The sequence below is a fragment of the Microtus oregoni genome, unplaced genomic scaffold, assembly GCF_018167655.1.
Source record: "Microtus oregoni isolate MIOR12 unplaced genomic scaffold, Mior012 000099F_ref0000060, whole genome shotgun sequence".
NCBI classification, from domain to species: domain Eukaryota; kingdom Metazoa; phylum Chordata; class Mammalia; order Rodentia; family Cricetidae; genus Microtus; species Microtus oregoni.
The window spans coordinates 3,469,039-3,486,025 of NW_024544712.1; the positions used below are offsets into that span (position 1 = coordinate 3,469,039).

A 16,987-nucleotide genomic window follows, 5' to 3' on the forward strand; every position below is an offset into this window, starting at 1 on the left:
TGATCTTAAACTTACCTCCTTACCAGTTCCATATAAACTCCCATTGCTTATATATTATTGAACAAGCTAGGACTTACCTTCATCTCCACTTCTCTGCTTGATATGGTGTAAGCACTTTGTCTACTACATGCTCCCTACAATGTTGGTCTGCCTCATCATACGTTGATATTAGATAGGCCTACCATCATTAAAGTCAATCCACAGGTGGAAATCTCTAAAATTGTGTGCCTCTTTAAAAATTTTTTTAGTATTTAAAAAAATATTTCTTTTTTTCTCTTTCATATATATTAGTGTTTTCCTTGAATGTATATGTACTGTGTACATGCATGATGAATGCAGAAGGTATCTGATCCTTTGGAACTGTAATTACATATAGTTGTGAGGCATCATGAGAGTGTGGTGCTGTGGGACAATGGTCTTTTATCCTGCCATTTGTATTATTTTTAATGAAGCACTGATTGGCCAGTAGCCAGGCAGGAAGTATAGGTGGGGTGACCAGGCAGGAAGTAGAGGTGGGGCAATGAGAATTCTGGAAAGAGAGAAGTTTCAGTCTACAGTTGTGACCCAGACACAGAGGACACAAGATGTGATTGCCTCACCGAAAAAGGTACCAAACCACTTGGTTAACACAGACAAGAATTATGGGCTAATATATGTTATGAGAGTTAATAAGAAGCCTGAGATACTAGGCCAATCAGTTTATAATTAATGTAGACCTCTGTGTGATTTCGTTGGGACTTAATGACTGTGGGAACCTGGCAGGACAGGAACCTCAGTCAACAGAATGGCCCCCAACATGAGGCGCCAACTGTAAAAATTAGCTTGATTCAGGAAATAACCAGAGTGGCAAAAGTATAAAGCAATTATATTTTTATTTATTATAAGGGGAAAACTAATTTAAACAGGAACGAGAAATCCAAGCTCAGCTGTGCCCCCATGGGAATGAGAGAGAGAGAGAGAGAGAGAGAGAGAGAGAGAGAGAGAGAGAGAGAAAGAAGCGCACCTGGGCTGTGCACCTGTTTTATTCCCTGTCCCAGAAAGCCACACCTTAACTTGGATCCACCTCTTAAAGATAATTGGCTAACAAGGCTTTCACATCAGTGCGGGAACTGAATCTGGGTGCCATGCAGAAATAACAAATGCTCTGAAATGTGGAACAGTCTCTCTGGCCCCCTTTTGGGTATTTGGTAAGAATGATGAAAACTGACTAACACAAGAGAAGGGGATACATATACATAATGATGAAATGAAAGCAAAGAAAGTATTAGTAGGCACCTGCTGCCAGGACCAAATGTCTCCTTTGGTTCTATCACAGATATAGTCAAGAATATAGATCAGTGGGCACAAAAAAGCCACATACAGTCCGCTACTGTTCACCTGGACACCAATGTACAATGATCTTTAACAGCTGAGAACTGCTGTAAAATCTGGGTTATTTCCCACACAGATCTGGAGTTTTAGCCTCTCAACAAAGGCAGAAAAGCTCTATGGCTAATATTCCTCATACCCACCTAAAGTCAGCATAGGCGCCTGACCCTGAGCTATTACACTCATTTGTAGTATCTGGCAGGCACTGAAATTTTCAAACCCTGAAAAGGTTGAAATTTTCAAAAGCCTGAAAAGGAGGTTCTAACTTGTTTAGTCCTTTAGAACAATTTCTGCTGAGAAAAATTTGGCAGGATGATTTTGGCACTACCTCCCTTGTTTCCCAGCCATAGCTGCATCACTATTTAGTTGAACCAGAAAAAATATACTCTTACAGAAAGTAAACCAAAGGAAGTCATAGGCAATGTGGAGAACTTAGTAGGAAAAGTGAGGAAAAATATAAAATGAGACTTGTGGGTGGTAAAGTAAGACGTGACCCTTTAGAAAGTACACATAGTCTTTGCCATGGGTTCTCAGTCTGAGCACTAGTGACATATGTAGCAAGGTAATTTTTTATTGTTGTCAACTGTCCTGTGTATTATAGGTTACATTCCCTGCCCTTATTTACTAGCTGCCAGACCATCCACTCATATTCTATTGCAGCTACCAATGATGTTTCTGGGCATGACCACAGGAAACACAATTTCTGTGGTTGAGGACTACTGCTTTCTTAATAATTCTATGTAGGGAGCACAGAAATATACAGAGACAATATAAAGGAAACCTTCATGTTCTCCCAAACAAATGGCACCCAGTCTCTACTTCTGTTTTAAACAGAACCATATCAAAATATTTACAAATTATTATTGCTTTAACTATTGGGTTGAATTTAAGGAAGAAGAGCATTTCCCTTCCATTTATAAAGAAATGAGAATCTGCCTATAGTTAGTGATCTCTGTACCAAATGCTTAAAGACTATAGGTTTTAGGATTAAAACAAGTCCCTGGAGGAAATAGCCTTCTAATTTCCCTTCCTTACTTGTGTAGAAAGATGCGGTGTGAAAGTACGTATGCATTGAGTGGTGGTATGCTACTCAACTCCCAGGAAAGATACCAGAGTGCTTTTTTCAAAACCACATAATGCTATTTACAGAGGCTATGTGGACCGAGAAAAGTTGTTTATTTAAAACAAAGAAAAGATGCCCAACTCAATGGAATGCAGTGCCACGGATGCTAGCAGAAAACTGACACAAATATTAATCAAGCCTATCATCTTGTTGATGGCAATATGTTAAAGTTGTTATACTATATTATTGGGGGAAACAGGCAGAGGCTCAAAATAAAGTGTTGTATCATTTTGTAACTTTTTGATTGTGTCAAAAATTATTCAAAAAATTAAAATGGCCTTTAAAAGTCTTTTTCTCAGATACCAACTCTTTTGTGTAAGGTCTTTGAGTAAAGGGTGAAACTTTATTTGTTAAGTGTGAGAAAATGGAGGTCTGGTCTGTTTCTTGAGGTGTTTCACAGAATTGGGAACTCAAATTTGTGGCAAGAAGGGAGATGACTCACAAAGCCATAGTTCCTGACCTGGTTGAAACTATGGAAATAATCTGCTCTTGCCATCTCCCTCATCTGAAGAAAAACACGTGTCCAAGCTGACACAAAACATTCATTGTGGCTTCTATTTTGGTGAAACATACTTGCTAAAAAGGGAGTGGCCAGCTAAGAGTCACAGTCTGTTTTATTTTTATGGTTCCAGTCATGGTTTCATAGGTGGCTGACTAAACATACAAATGTTATCTTTTTCACATGTTCTTTTGAACTCCAATTTCTACAGAAATATTTGTAATCATCTTACATCTATACTGCTAACCAAATTATTGCCTTATATATACATATAAAACACATATATTTATGTATATATGGATTTGTGTAACTACAATTCAAGTGAGTTATATAAAATATGATATTTTCAAATATATTTAACACACGCTGGGTGTGGTCATGCACATGTTTAGTCTCAGAACTTGGGAGGTAGAGGCAGGTAGAGCTTTGTGAGTCTGAGGCCAGCCTGGTCTATGCAGTAAGATCTGTCTCAAAATAATTGTTTAATACTGTTTTATTCTTTACTAACTTGAAAATCCATGGTTTCTTTTCCTCATGGGGTAGACCTTTGAAAACAACGGAGAGGCAAAGACTAAAAGCTGTATTTTATTTATAGTGTGCAACAGCAGTATTGTTAAAGAAGTAATCATGTTATTAGTGGTCCCAGAGAACCATTCATTGTATTCATGCTCAACATCTGCTACTTTCCAATGATAAACGTTATACATGTAAGTTAAATTTTCCTGGTAAGTCCTCGCTGGAAAACAGAGAGGTGCTGATAGGAGCAGAGCAGCCAACATTCCAGGGAAAGCCAGAAAAAAATGAGACAATGGAATGAATTCCAAACTGCCCTTGTACTTTATGTTGCCCTCTCTGTATTTAAAGCCCTTACAAAGAAACAGAAGGAGAGCATCTCTGGCAGCGAAGGGGAATCAGCTGCCCATGAAAGGGAGATTCATGGGACCACTGGCAATGCTGTGGTCCAAGAAATGGCTTAGGGTAACGCCTAGATATTTAGGAAAAGAGCTAACGTAGAGGTGTCTCTTCCATTTTAACATAAAAGTTTTTGTTTTAAATTTTCTCCAGGTTGATCCTAGCACATAATTAGTCTTAATGGCTTGGGAATATTATTTACGGCGTAATACTTATATGTTTACATATCATCTTTTCTCTAGACAGCGGATTCATCACTCATCCTTTTAGTCACCCACCCATTCATCCATCTGTCCACTCAACAGTGATTAGTCACACACTGTTGGAGAGGCTGAATGCTGAGCTTTAAACTTCGATGTTCTTCTGAGGGATTCAAGGGTTTAGTGTCAGAGATAGAGCTGGGAAAAGCTGACTAAAACCAAACAAGGAAATGCTTTCGTGAACATTTAACTAGGTGTTAGGACGGAAGAGTGAAGGATGACCCCAAATATACCTGCAAAGGCTAGTGTTTACTCCCATCCTCATGGGAAAAAGTTACTCTTTTCAGGACCCTTTCAATGTTGGTGGTGTTTTCCTCAATAAATCACATGGTGACTAAAGGGCTTAGGAAATCCTTTTTTTTTTCTGGTTCTCCTACTCTCTGAATGTTTTCATTTTAGTAATATAACCCTTATTTCAGTGGTTCTCAACCTTCCTAATGCTAAACCCTTTAATTCATTTCCTCATGTTGCGGTGACTTCCAACTTTGAAATTATTTTCATTGCTGCTTTATAACGGTAATTTGCTACTATCGTGAATCATAAAATAAATATCTGATTTACAGGATGGTCTTAGACAACCTTTTTGAAAGGGTCATTTGACCCCCCCCCAAATGGTTGTGACCCATAGTTTGAAAACCCCTGTTTTATTGGATAAGCCTTGTATTGGTGAACAAACATGATAATATAACAGATTCCAGAGTGTCGTGTAGCTCCTTCAGTGGGAACCAGAGTTCTGGAGAGTGAAAATAAAAATACTGGAAAAGAAAAACAGCCTACACTAAAAATATGAAAAAAATAACATTTAAGTCCAACATAGCCCCACCATGTATTCAAAATTGTCTGAAAATTGGGCATGTTTGTACGTGCCCAGGTATGGCACCATCAAGAAATTTTATTTCACAAGACATATCTTTCTCTATCATCCTATCTTCAGAATATCAATTATAATTTAAACAGAAGAAGGCATGTTGGAATATGGGCATGGTGTCATTTCTCTTGGCACAAATTCTACTGAATTAGGCTTTGTTTCTTCATCCTTATAGTACCATGTGGACTCAGATTTCCAGAATCTGTTTTCAAAGTGTCTCTATTTCCCTGGAGGAGGGAGTATTTTATGATATTCTTAAGCAATAGAGATGCCTCTTTTTAGAGTGCAGGCTCCCCCAAGCACTTGTGAAATGTACTGACCTCCATAGTTTACATGCTGAAGTAGTGGTAAAGTTAACAAATCTGTGGTCACAAAATAAGAACGTTCCGTGAGTTTCTTACTGCTGTAATGAGACTGAACTGTTGGAGGTCACCATGCTTTTAGCTCAATTAAATACTAAGAAAAGTAATCCTTTTCTGTTTTGTGTGAACTATTTTGCTAGGACAATTAGTTCTAAAATTTTTCTTTATAATATTCAAGAAGGACAAATAACTCCTGCAGATTCTTGGATCTCAAAGCAAGTGTTTTCCTATTTTACAAAATCGTTAAGAAATTTGAGTAATTAAGCATGTCTCCTCATTTGGTCAAAATGTGAGGTAGGAAAGCTGCTCTTAGGAGTTGAATGTCAGCTTAATAGCCCAGCTATGGTTTTTTCTTAATTAGGCATTCTTTGTAATTACTCCTTGCTTCAACAAGTGGTCGTGATCAAATTATACCCTAGAAGGACCTTTTTCTCACTATCATTTTTTTTACATTTAAATTCTATGAGTTTAAAAAAAAGATTAAAAAAAAAACCAAAACGTCATATGCACATATCCAAAAGGAGAAGGCTTACTACTGTCTTTTCCAAAGCTGGGAGCTAACCTATTCTTTGCTGCTTCTCAATTTGCATCCTTTATCTCATTACCCTCACAGAGAAAAGGATACTTACTAACTTAGTCTAAGTAGACACTTAGTTTTCAGATAGAGAAGTTTCTAAACATCAAACCAAAAAAGGTTTTATCAAATCATTTCTTTTGGCCCTATTTCTTTCCTGGACTTTAAAAGAAGGGGAGTAGGAAGGAGACCACAAGTTAAAAATATCGCACTCATCTACAAAGACACCTTGAATTGTTAACTCAAGAGAAGAAAATCCAGGGGTAGGGACTGGGGATGCAGCTCAGTTGGTGGCTAGGATTCATGAAGCCCTGGGTTTGATCTCCAGCTAGTAGAAAACCAGAGGTGTTGACACAGGCCTACAATTCTAGTACTTGGGAAGTAAATAGAGGAAGATCAGAAGTTCAAAGTCATCCTTGGTTATATAGGGAGGGAGACAAACCTGGGTTACATGAGACCCTATGTTTTTTTTTTTAAAAAAAAGAAAAAAAAAGAGCCCAAGTTATAGAATTTCACCATTATTTGTGTCAAAGCCAAAGCCTGTAGTTCACAATAATAAAATGGAGTCTGAGAGTTGTGCCTATTTGGAGTGTGATTTTTTTTTTGACCTATGTAAGAGACTAATTCCTCCTACTTTGCTTTTGTTTTATAATGGACAAGCCAATCAGATATCCATAAGCCATGAACATTAAATCTGAGGCAACTCCTAAGAATTTCTGCCTGTTACTCCCATAAAAATAACTCTCTTAGATAGAGTAACTGGAAAGATGACACAATTGTATAAAAATTTAGACCAATTTCTTCCCCATCACCTGGATGCAGAGCTAGATGATATCATTACCAAATCAATGTTTACCTTCTTTCCTCCACTCTCTCTAATTCATCCTTGCCCCATTTTGTTACTTCATGCCTCCTGGGATGATTCTTCACTCCAGCCTCAGCAAAACACTCTATAAATTCAAGCTAATCCCTATGATATAGTCCTGATTGCCAGTACCTAGTAAGGAACCTGAAGGTATTTCAGTTCTTGGGCGTAAGAAGGGAGAGAAGTCTAGTAGGGGACAACAGTAGAAAAGCTTCTCCCTTCTTAAAAATCCCCTCCCTGGGAAGTCAGTACCCTTCCTGATCACTTGATGCTCCTATAAGCATAACAATGCCAGAGGTTGCTGCAGACATTCCAAGATGCTGAAGAAAGTCAGCTAAGCAGCAAGGGGCTCCACTGATAACAGCAAAGATAGAAAGCCACTCAAGACGTGGAAGTAGCTTATCCCTGGACTCTTCATGAAGTTAGATACTACTTTAAACGATTTCTAATTGAGCTTTTATAACTTGTAAATAACGAATCTTAATAGGGGGAGATCTTAATAGTGGGAGTTTTGTGAGTTTCTACTTCTAGGCCCATCAGACATGTCATGCTGGGTCTACTTACACAGATGTTTTGAATTTGTGTGTATTTGACATATGGTAGGTAGAAGGAGGGAGGTCAGATTGCCAATAAATCTAAATCTATAAATAAGCAACCCTTTTCAGATAAATGTTTCTATATTGCCAGCCATAAAATCAGATAGTACTAATAAAATTATAATTAATCCATATTGGAGATTATCTTTTTATTAATATCATCTATTCAATACACTATTAATATGTCTATAAATATATGGCGCACTACTTACATATATATGAGTATATGGTAACATTAGTTGTTTAAGAAATTCATAAAACTGGCCTTGGCGAGCTCCCAATAGATCAGGCCCACTGTCTCAGTGGGTGGATGCACCCCTCGTGTCTTGACTTCCTTGCTCATCTCCCTCCTTCTACTCCTCATTACTGTGACTGAAAAAGCATGGGATAAAACTGGACTCTCTGAACATGGTGAACAATGAGGGCTGATGAGAAGCCAAGGACAATGGCACAGGGTTTTGATCCTTCTACATGTTCTGGCTTTGTGGGAGTCTAGCCAGTTTGGATGTTCATTCACCTTCCTAGACACGAACGGAGAGGGGAGGACCTTGGACTTTCCACAGGGCAGGGAACCCTGACTGCTCTTTGGACTGGAGAGGGAGGGGAAGAGGAGTGGGGTGAGGGGGAGAAGGCTGGGAGGAGGGGGAGGGAAATGGGAGGCTGGGAGGAGGCAGAAACTTTTTTTTTCCTTTTCTCAATAAAAAAAAAGTAACAAAAAAATTAAAAAAAAAGAAATTCATAAAACATTACTTTTGTATTTAGTTCTACTAAAGAAGTGACTATCTCATTTTGGAAAAAATCTATTTACGTGTATAAACACTAAAATCTGAGAATATAAAGTTCTTACCATTCAAAACCACCCAATTACAAAATTAAATTCAAATAATGAAGAAGTTAAACTGAATAGAATAGGATAGTTGAACTACACAGATAGTAGCTATGAATTACTATATCAAGTTAATAGTAACAATTTAAATCAAGGGTTGTCAAGATTTTCCTATTAAGGTCAAAACAGTAAACATATTTTTAACTCTGTGAGCCACCCAGTTCCTGTTGAACCTACTTAACTCCATCATTGTAGCGTTACAATGAAGTCACAGACAGTAAAGGAATGAATGGACATGTCTGGGTTTTAACAATAAAACTTTATTTATACAAACAAGCATTGAGCTGGTGGCTCATGAGCTATAGTTTGCTACTCTTAAAAAACAAGTTTTTAAACTTATTCTTCCAGAGCTTTCTCTTTGTAAACATCTTGTAAATACTAAGTAAAAAAAATTAAATAATATTGAGACTTTGATCTCAAATGTTTTAAAATGTTTAAATAGTTAAAGAAACAGCAATTAGTTTTAATGGATACTTATTTAATTTTATTTTACCCATGAACTCCACATAAATACGGAAAATCTTGATCATATTTCAAGGATGGAGCATTGTTTACAATTATCAAATTTACTGTAGGCAGTGATCACAATGTAGAGAACAAGGCAGCCTTAGAATCTTTGAAAAATGCCAGAATATTTTAGAAACTTCAGTGATGAGAACTTTGTTCAAGATGTCAAGACTTTGTCCAATGGTGGGTGATGCTCCAGCACACATATATAGATGTGTGTTATTGTGACCAGTAGAGACAAAGCCTTGATTGGAAAAAGATATTGTTTCAGAACATGAAAGAATATCTGTGAATACTAAAGAACAAAGCATGTGGCTTAAAAAATCAGGCACCTGCTCATTACTGGTACTGAGTCATACAGAAGCACGTACTTGAGAACTATATACGACATGACAAAGGTCTTCAGCTCTTATGAAAAGCATCCAAGAGGAAAGTTACAAAAACACCTTCAAGAAACTACCTGTCATTCTTGGCCTTTAGTGGAGTAGACGGAAGAGTCAGCTTCTTTCTAAATGAGGCTTCTAAAGGCAATTTGATCAGAGTTAATATTTTAATATACTTTATAGATTTGCCTTTTCTCTGTTTAATGACCTGGGGCACTTAGAGGTCAAGGATAGCTTTGGACATGGCTAGCCATGTAGAGATATGAAAATAAACCTAAGGTTAGGAACATACCTTAAACAGCTAAGGACAATCTGTGGGAGTAATCCACCCCCTAGAGAGTTTTCTATACTGCTTCACTTCTTTCTTTAGTTTTCTATGCTGTATATAGGTAAAGCCCACAGGGAAAGATATCCTTTAACCTCTCTATCTTAAGATACATACACACATACATGCATACATACACACATACGCGCACATATATGCATACTTCAAATACCAAATATATACAGAACCAACACTTCTGAAAATACCTTTTCATATATATACTGGGCATTACATAACATGTCTGCTAGACCTAAAAGTAGAAAAACACACCTTAGGGTAGAATCTGGATTATCTATTGTTAAAATGCACTTAGATAAAAATTATGGAATTTCAATAAAACGGCTTAAATAAGAACTCTTCATTTACTTTATAAGTAACTTAAAAGCAGGCTAGTTTTATGCTTCGTTTATTTTATGAATTTCCATATTTTCTCGCTTTATCTTCAGTGGGTTACATATCTATCTCTCTTGGGCTATGTACCAAGCTTGTTACTACTAAAGAGAGTGGGAAGACATATAGAAAGTCTCCCAGGTATCACTCCCACTGAGGGCATGGTTCTAGCCCTAGCTTCATTTACCTAGCACTACAGAAATAAAATGTTCCTTTTGGTTTACTAAGTCCCCTAGAATCACAGCAAAGAACAATTAAAAGTTATTCATATTGATATTTTTCTTATTTTCCTACTGATTCCCTGTTCTCCCTTCTATTTGTTTTCTACAAATGTGTGATGGTCAAACTGTAGGGCATAAATCTACATTGATCCAGGAAAATGTACATTAGGAAGAGACACACAATTAAAGAGAAGTGGATATTAAAGTACTCTATAAGAAGTTAGTATTTAAACTTATCTGTGATAGAGAGAGCACTGTTTGGTTCACGTGTTTCCCAGGATGAGATATAAAGTGTATTTATTACTCAATGTAGATTTTAGACAAATGTTAAAACTTTCTGTTCCAAGAGCATAAACTTAAATCTTTGGTTCATCATCATCATAATAGACTGTTATCTAAATGGGTTTCTTCTTTTATATTAAATAGTATTATAAACCATTTCAACAGTGAGATAAGTAGGCACCAGGAAACTTTGAGACTGTTGTTTTTTTTCAATAAAGTAGAAGCTTCATGGTTGATGATTACTCTGGTGGTTTTAGGTGTGATAGAACAGTGTAGAAATCCTGAATTAAAGAAAGCAAACATAGGCTCATGACTATAATTAAGATGAGATATAGGTTTGAGGGCAGATGCATGACAAAGTGATAGAGCAATGTTGACAATGATAATTATGCTGATGGAGATAGATAGCTTTTATGGAGAATGTATGAGATGCCAGAAGATGCTTTCAACTCATTATGGTTGTTACTACATTTAAACCTCACATTAACCCATGAGACTATCAATTAAAGTTGGAAAATGAGTACAGGGTGAAGCTACAGGAAATCATTAAGGTAACTTCAAACCCATTCCTGAAGATATTAGGGAAGAAGAAAGAAGGGTGATGGATTTTGTTTTTGCAAGGGTAGGGAAGAGTAAAGGGATAAGCTTAACTTTAAAGAAGAGAATGCACACGTTCACTCACTTCTCACAGACTTACACGTGTACTGTGCCCTGTATCTGGTGTTCTAGATTCAAAGGGAAATGATATATAGTTCAGTCCCATGAGAAGTAATGAGCTTCTGTGGGAGGACCACAGAAAGGATGGTGGACACAAAGAAGGCACCATTAGTTCCAAAACTCCTTGCAGAGGAAACCTTCTTTGAGGACTTCCAAGCCTAGAAGTCATACAAATTTGGTAGTGCTGATTCCTTTGGAATTATTTTTTTTCTTTTTTTGCAGATTTTGGATTCTGGTCCATGATTCAGTTTGGGTTTTATGCACACCAGAAATTTCTACAGGGAGATTGAACACATACACCTGGATGTTTCCAGCAAAGATAGCATAACACAGAGCAGGAGACCTTTGCTATCCAGATGACTACATGACAAGCTAAGCCATTGGTTCTCAACGTTCCTAAGGCTGTGACTCTTTAATATGTTTCCTCATGCTCCAGTGACTTCCAGCCATAAAATTATTTTTGCTGCTATTTCTTGACTGTAATTTGCCACTGCTATGAACTGTAGTATAAATGTCTGTGTTCTCTGATGTTCTTAAGTAACTCCTATGAAACGATTGTTAGACTCCTAAAGGGGGCACAACCCATAACTTGAGAACTACTGAAAGAACTTTGCTTCTCTTATATAACCATGATACTCTAACTTTCTAAATCAACATGTAAGTCACAAACTGAAAGCAGCCACGGTATTCTTGGCATACCAAGAACACACATTTTTGTTGTTTCATTGAGTTGCATATTGGGTTTTGTAAAGGATAATGACAAAGATATGCTTCATAAGGTGGCCAGATAATTGAGCCATTTTGAGGTGTTACGGTGCTTTTTAAAAAAATTTGGAACACTCTTTATTAGACTATTGTCTTCAGATTCTTAAACCACTAACTATTTAATACCATTTTTAAAATTCATAAGCAAAATCTTTCTCAATTCTTATACCAGATAGTAACTGAAACAAGAATGAAAGGAAATAAAAATTACAAATTAAGCAAATTAATTTAAGAAAATGAATATGCAATTTATTTCTTATGAAAGGATTTCTCTTTAAAGACTTAAATACAATGAGGTTAAGCCACCCCACCTACGGTAATATCCTATACTGATTGTGGAAAAAAAAATCACCTAGTTCCTTTCATTTTACCTTCAACTAAGCATCAACATTTTTTTCCTATAAAGGCTCAAATAGCCATTATTACTGCACATAAGATATGGTTTTGTTTGATAATAGTATAGATTACTTGTACAAAATAAGGGGTTTCATTTTGCTATTTCTATACAAGAACATTATATACTTCAATCATATTTATCAACTCTGCTATTTTAGTTTTATTTTATTGGGCTTTTCTTAAAGCTTGGTTTTATTTTTTAATTAATTTTTTATTTTCATCCTGGTCATAGTTTTCCCTCCATCCTCTCCTCCCAGTTCCTCCTTACCACCTCCCATCTACTCCCCCATCCACTCCTCCTCCTCCATTTCAATTCAGAAAAGGGCAGGCCTCCCAAAGATATCAGCAAAACATGGCATATCAAGTTTCAGTAAGACTAAGCACCCCCCCTTGTATTAAGGCTGGACAAGGCAAACTAATACAAGGAATAGATTTCCAAAAGTCAGCAAAAGATTCAAAGGCAGCTCCTGCTTCCGCGGTTAGGAGTCCCACAAGAAGACCAAGCAACACAAATGTCACAAATACAAGTGTATTGTCAGAATCTGACAATTGTGTGTGTGTACCCACAGAGGCTAGAGCAGTGGTCAGATCCCCCAGAGTTGGAGTTATAGGCAGTTGTGAGCTACCTGACATAGGTGCTGGAATCTGAACTCAGGTAGTCTGAAAAAGCAGTAAGCATTCTAAGCCACTGAGCCACCTTTCTAGTTTTTATTATAACCTCTCAGCTGTGATGTGAAGTAAAAGCAGTCATGCATGCTATGCAAATGAATCAACATGTCTATTTTCCAATATAACTTAGTTTACAAACCTGAGCTATGACTTAGGTTGGACCCACTCTAGTTCACTTGCCAACTCCTGCTTTGACCACTGCTACTAAGAAGCTATCAAATATTCATTAAATGTAACATACTACATGGTATTTAAAATCTTTCCATATATGCTTCCTGATTCTAATAGTGAAATCTGTGTTATTTATAGACTCGTTAGTCTGATTAAAGAGACCCCACAAATGTAGTGATCTGAACAGTCAGAAATCATGCCTGGTTGCTTCTATAGTGGCAATCCCTCTATGTCTGATAGAGAAAAACCTGATAAATATTATTACTGCTGGAAACTCTCTGATGAAAGCCACTAAAGATTTCTTTATGTTCTCTAGGCTTTTTTTTAAAGCTGCAGCATCTTAAATATTATATTTAGAAGCTGCAATATCCTTTTTATAAAGGTTATGAAAATGTGCGTTGGTTATTTAGTATTTTTAATCTCTACCAGGTCAGTAAATATAAGGAAGGGACAGGCCACAGGATGCAAGAAGCCTGCATCTGTGTAGCTGCGTGGAGCAGAATCAACTTTTCTTGTTTCGTTGACAAATCTCCCTTGAATGATGCTTGAGCAAAAAAAGACATTTTTTGGAAGGCATCATCAAGCTGTTAGCCTCGCTTAGCTAATTCATTGAGTATATTAGATACAACCAATGTTGTCAGAAGAATTGATGTGCCCTTTCAAATTGGAATGTCAAATTGGAATTCAATATTTTACACCCCTATCAACAGTGTATGAAAAACATCCATTTACCTATGAAATACAGTATCCAACTTTTTGGATCTGTGACAGTTTGAGAAAAAAATCTTACTGTTGAGCTTGTATGTCTCCAATAAATATAATGGTGCCTTTTCATTCTTTTATATTTATTGCACTTTTCTGTGAGCTGCGTGTAATTTATTTGCATTTTATCTAGATTTTTTCTTCTTTTTAAGTTATCAGTTAACATCTAATTCAGCAAATGTGTGATGAAAACTGTATGTATTTATTTGGCACACAAATGATTCTATTTTTAAGAGTAGAATGCACGTGCAAGTCTGCATGCACATGTGTATGCTTGTATGTGGAGATTAGAGGTCAGCCTTGAGCATCTTTCTCAACCACTCTCATCCTTATTTTACTTTTTAAATACAAGGTCTCTTTCTGAAAATGGAGTTCATATTTGCCTAGATTGACTGGCTAGAAAACTCCTAGAGTCTTCTTGTTCATGCCTCCTTGACATTATGCCTGACTTTTATATGGGTAGTAGGAGTCAAATCCAGGTTTTCATGCTTTTGAGGCAAACGCTTTACCTACTGAACCATCTCCCCAGCCCTCTGATTTTTATGTTATGGGTTTTATTTCTCTCTGTGTTTTCTGAGTGGTCCCTTTATAATATAACAATATTCCCTAATGTTTTCTTATCCATTTATACTTTCAATTTTTATATTCAAATCTTTCTTTTACATCAACTCATTCTGGTCACAATCCAACTTTATTTCTTCAGTGATTGTCTCATTGCCACAAAATAACACCATTCTATAAGTTCCCCCTAATAATAAAAATAATACATGCTTGTCATATAATAGAATCTCATACATGTTTTGATTCATTTTAACTGTTATCTCGTACTTACCACTTTTTGTGCATCAGTTGTAGTATGTTTTTAACTGCTTGAATTTCATGGCAAACGTTAACAAATGAACAAGGATAATCTGTTAGGTTGATTAGATCTCCCTGACAGTATTTATACAATTAGAGACTTCAATTATCTTCAGACCAATTTTGTGAAAGTTCCAAAATTAACATTGGTGCTACTATTTGAAATCACATTCTATTTATAGATTATTCATGGAATAGTTGGCATGTTTATATTATTGATTATTTATTTCAACAAAAAATGTTTGCTATTTCCCTATTTTGATTCAGGAGCTTGCTAGGTATCCCAAGCTGGCCTTGAACTCACAATCTTCCTACCTCAGACATCTGAATATTGGTATTACTGACCACAGCAAACACCCTAACTTCCATTCATATTCACTTAAACCCCATATTCTCTTATTTTAATGATTCCCTTGGATAATATTTTGGTTTTCTAACACTGCTGTAACAAATGACCCCAAACTTAGAAATAAACAACTCCAATTTATTGCTTTGCAATGCTGGAGTTAAAAATCTGAAATGGATCTCTGTGAGCTAAAATCAAGGTGTCGGAAGGACTGAGTCTTTTGGGGCATTTGCGGAGAGTATCTATTCCAATGACTTTTTCATCTCCCAGGGCTACATATGTCCCTTTAATTACCCCTCCTTTGTTTCATCTTCAAAGCATTTCACTTCTCTGACCTTTCTTCCCCAATCCTTTCCTTCCTAACTACGACTGGGAAAGTTTTTCACTTATAATTTTTTTTGTGTGATTAGTCTGGGCCCTTTCAGACAAGGTCAGAGAATTACCTTATCTCAAGGATGTTACTGTACCACATTTGCAAGATTCTTCCTGTCCTGTGGGATACTATGTTAATCATAGGTTTAAGATGCAGACATCTTTTGAGTGTCATCGTACTACAGATTATGCACACATTTTAAATTAGTTATGGATCTTTCTCCTTTCATTAAACTCCATTCTAAAATTAATTGAAGGAGACTTTGATTAACTAGGGCTAAGGGATTTAAATAAAAAATGAAGTATATTTATTTTAACAATGCTTAAATGTCAGGAAGTTTGTTTCACATTCGAAATTTCCAGCTACTAATTGCATATGGATCTTCAACTTCTCTGAAATCCAGCATTATTGCTGGTCCATTAGAGAACCCATTTCTTCCATTTTTCTTTCTCTCTCTGAGACTTCTAAGACCTCCTCTCCATCTTTACTCCTAGATAAAACTGCATCTGACTTCATTGGAAGAGCAGAAGCAAGATGAACTGAAATTCCACATGGTCCTCTCCCTTCTTCTAACTCACCTGAATATTTGCCCATATAACCAATGTCTAGTCATTATGGCTCTAGCCCAAGGTAAAATTCTCCACTGTCATTCATTGTAGGGGATTATCTCAGTGTCTCAGTGACTTCCCAACCCCCATGAACCTCAATTTCTTCCTTCTTTCTGATGAATTCTGAAGTTATAGAGTATGCCAGAGTATCTTTATCTGAGACCAGGAAGCTGTAGTCTCTACAAATCATCCCACACAATCACCCCCAAAAGTGACAGGAAACGGAAATGTGAGTTTGAATGGGTTTTTATGCCCAATGAGTCTCCTGTCTTATCAGGAAAGGTATTATTTCTTTCGGTTCCAGACACTGGATGCTGTGTTTGTTTTCCTTGGGGAATTTATTCACATAGTGAATCTGACACTGTTTAGAACTTCTGTTTGGGGGTTTGCCTAGGGATTAAGAGGCCACATTCATCCTATAGATGTCATCGTTGCATAGGTTAACCTACTGGTAAGTGTCAGAGCCCTTGGGATCCAATCACATTCCTAAAACCATACCTCAGCAATAGGGATAAAGCCTTCAACACATGAACGTCTGGGGAACTTTAAGATAAACTATGACACACATGTATTCATGGACTTATTATCTAATGGATAAATATTCACAACATGTCTATCTTTCAGAAAATTGCTGTCCTCATTCTGCTTTTGCTTTTATTTCAAACACATTAGTCAAAACTCCTTATGAGAAAGCTTACTATAATCTGCATAATGAATTATGGATTCCATTCTGTATTTTTTTTGCTACATGCAAATATAAAAACTGCCTTTACAGATTATGACAACCATTCAGAGAGAGACTTCTATGAACTACAAGAATCCAGGTGTCCCATTCTCAGCTTTAATGGGAACCAGGCCCTATGTCAAAACACTAGCAAGCAGGTGTGCCTGTGCTCAAGTG

The 16,987-nt window shown here is 36.6% G+C and overlaps 1 protein-coding gene across 1 annotated transcript in view; it reads right to left on the reverse strand.

The window, feature by feature from the left end:
• LOC121443088 (rho GTPase-activating protein 6-like) overlaps positions 1-16,987 on the reverse strand; it is a 264,957-nt gene that overhangs the window by 75,217 nt on the left and 172,753 nt on the right. The gene's annotated exons all lie outside the window — the stretch shown is intronic.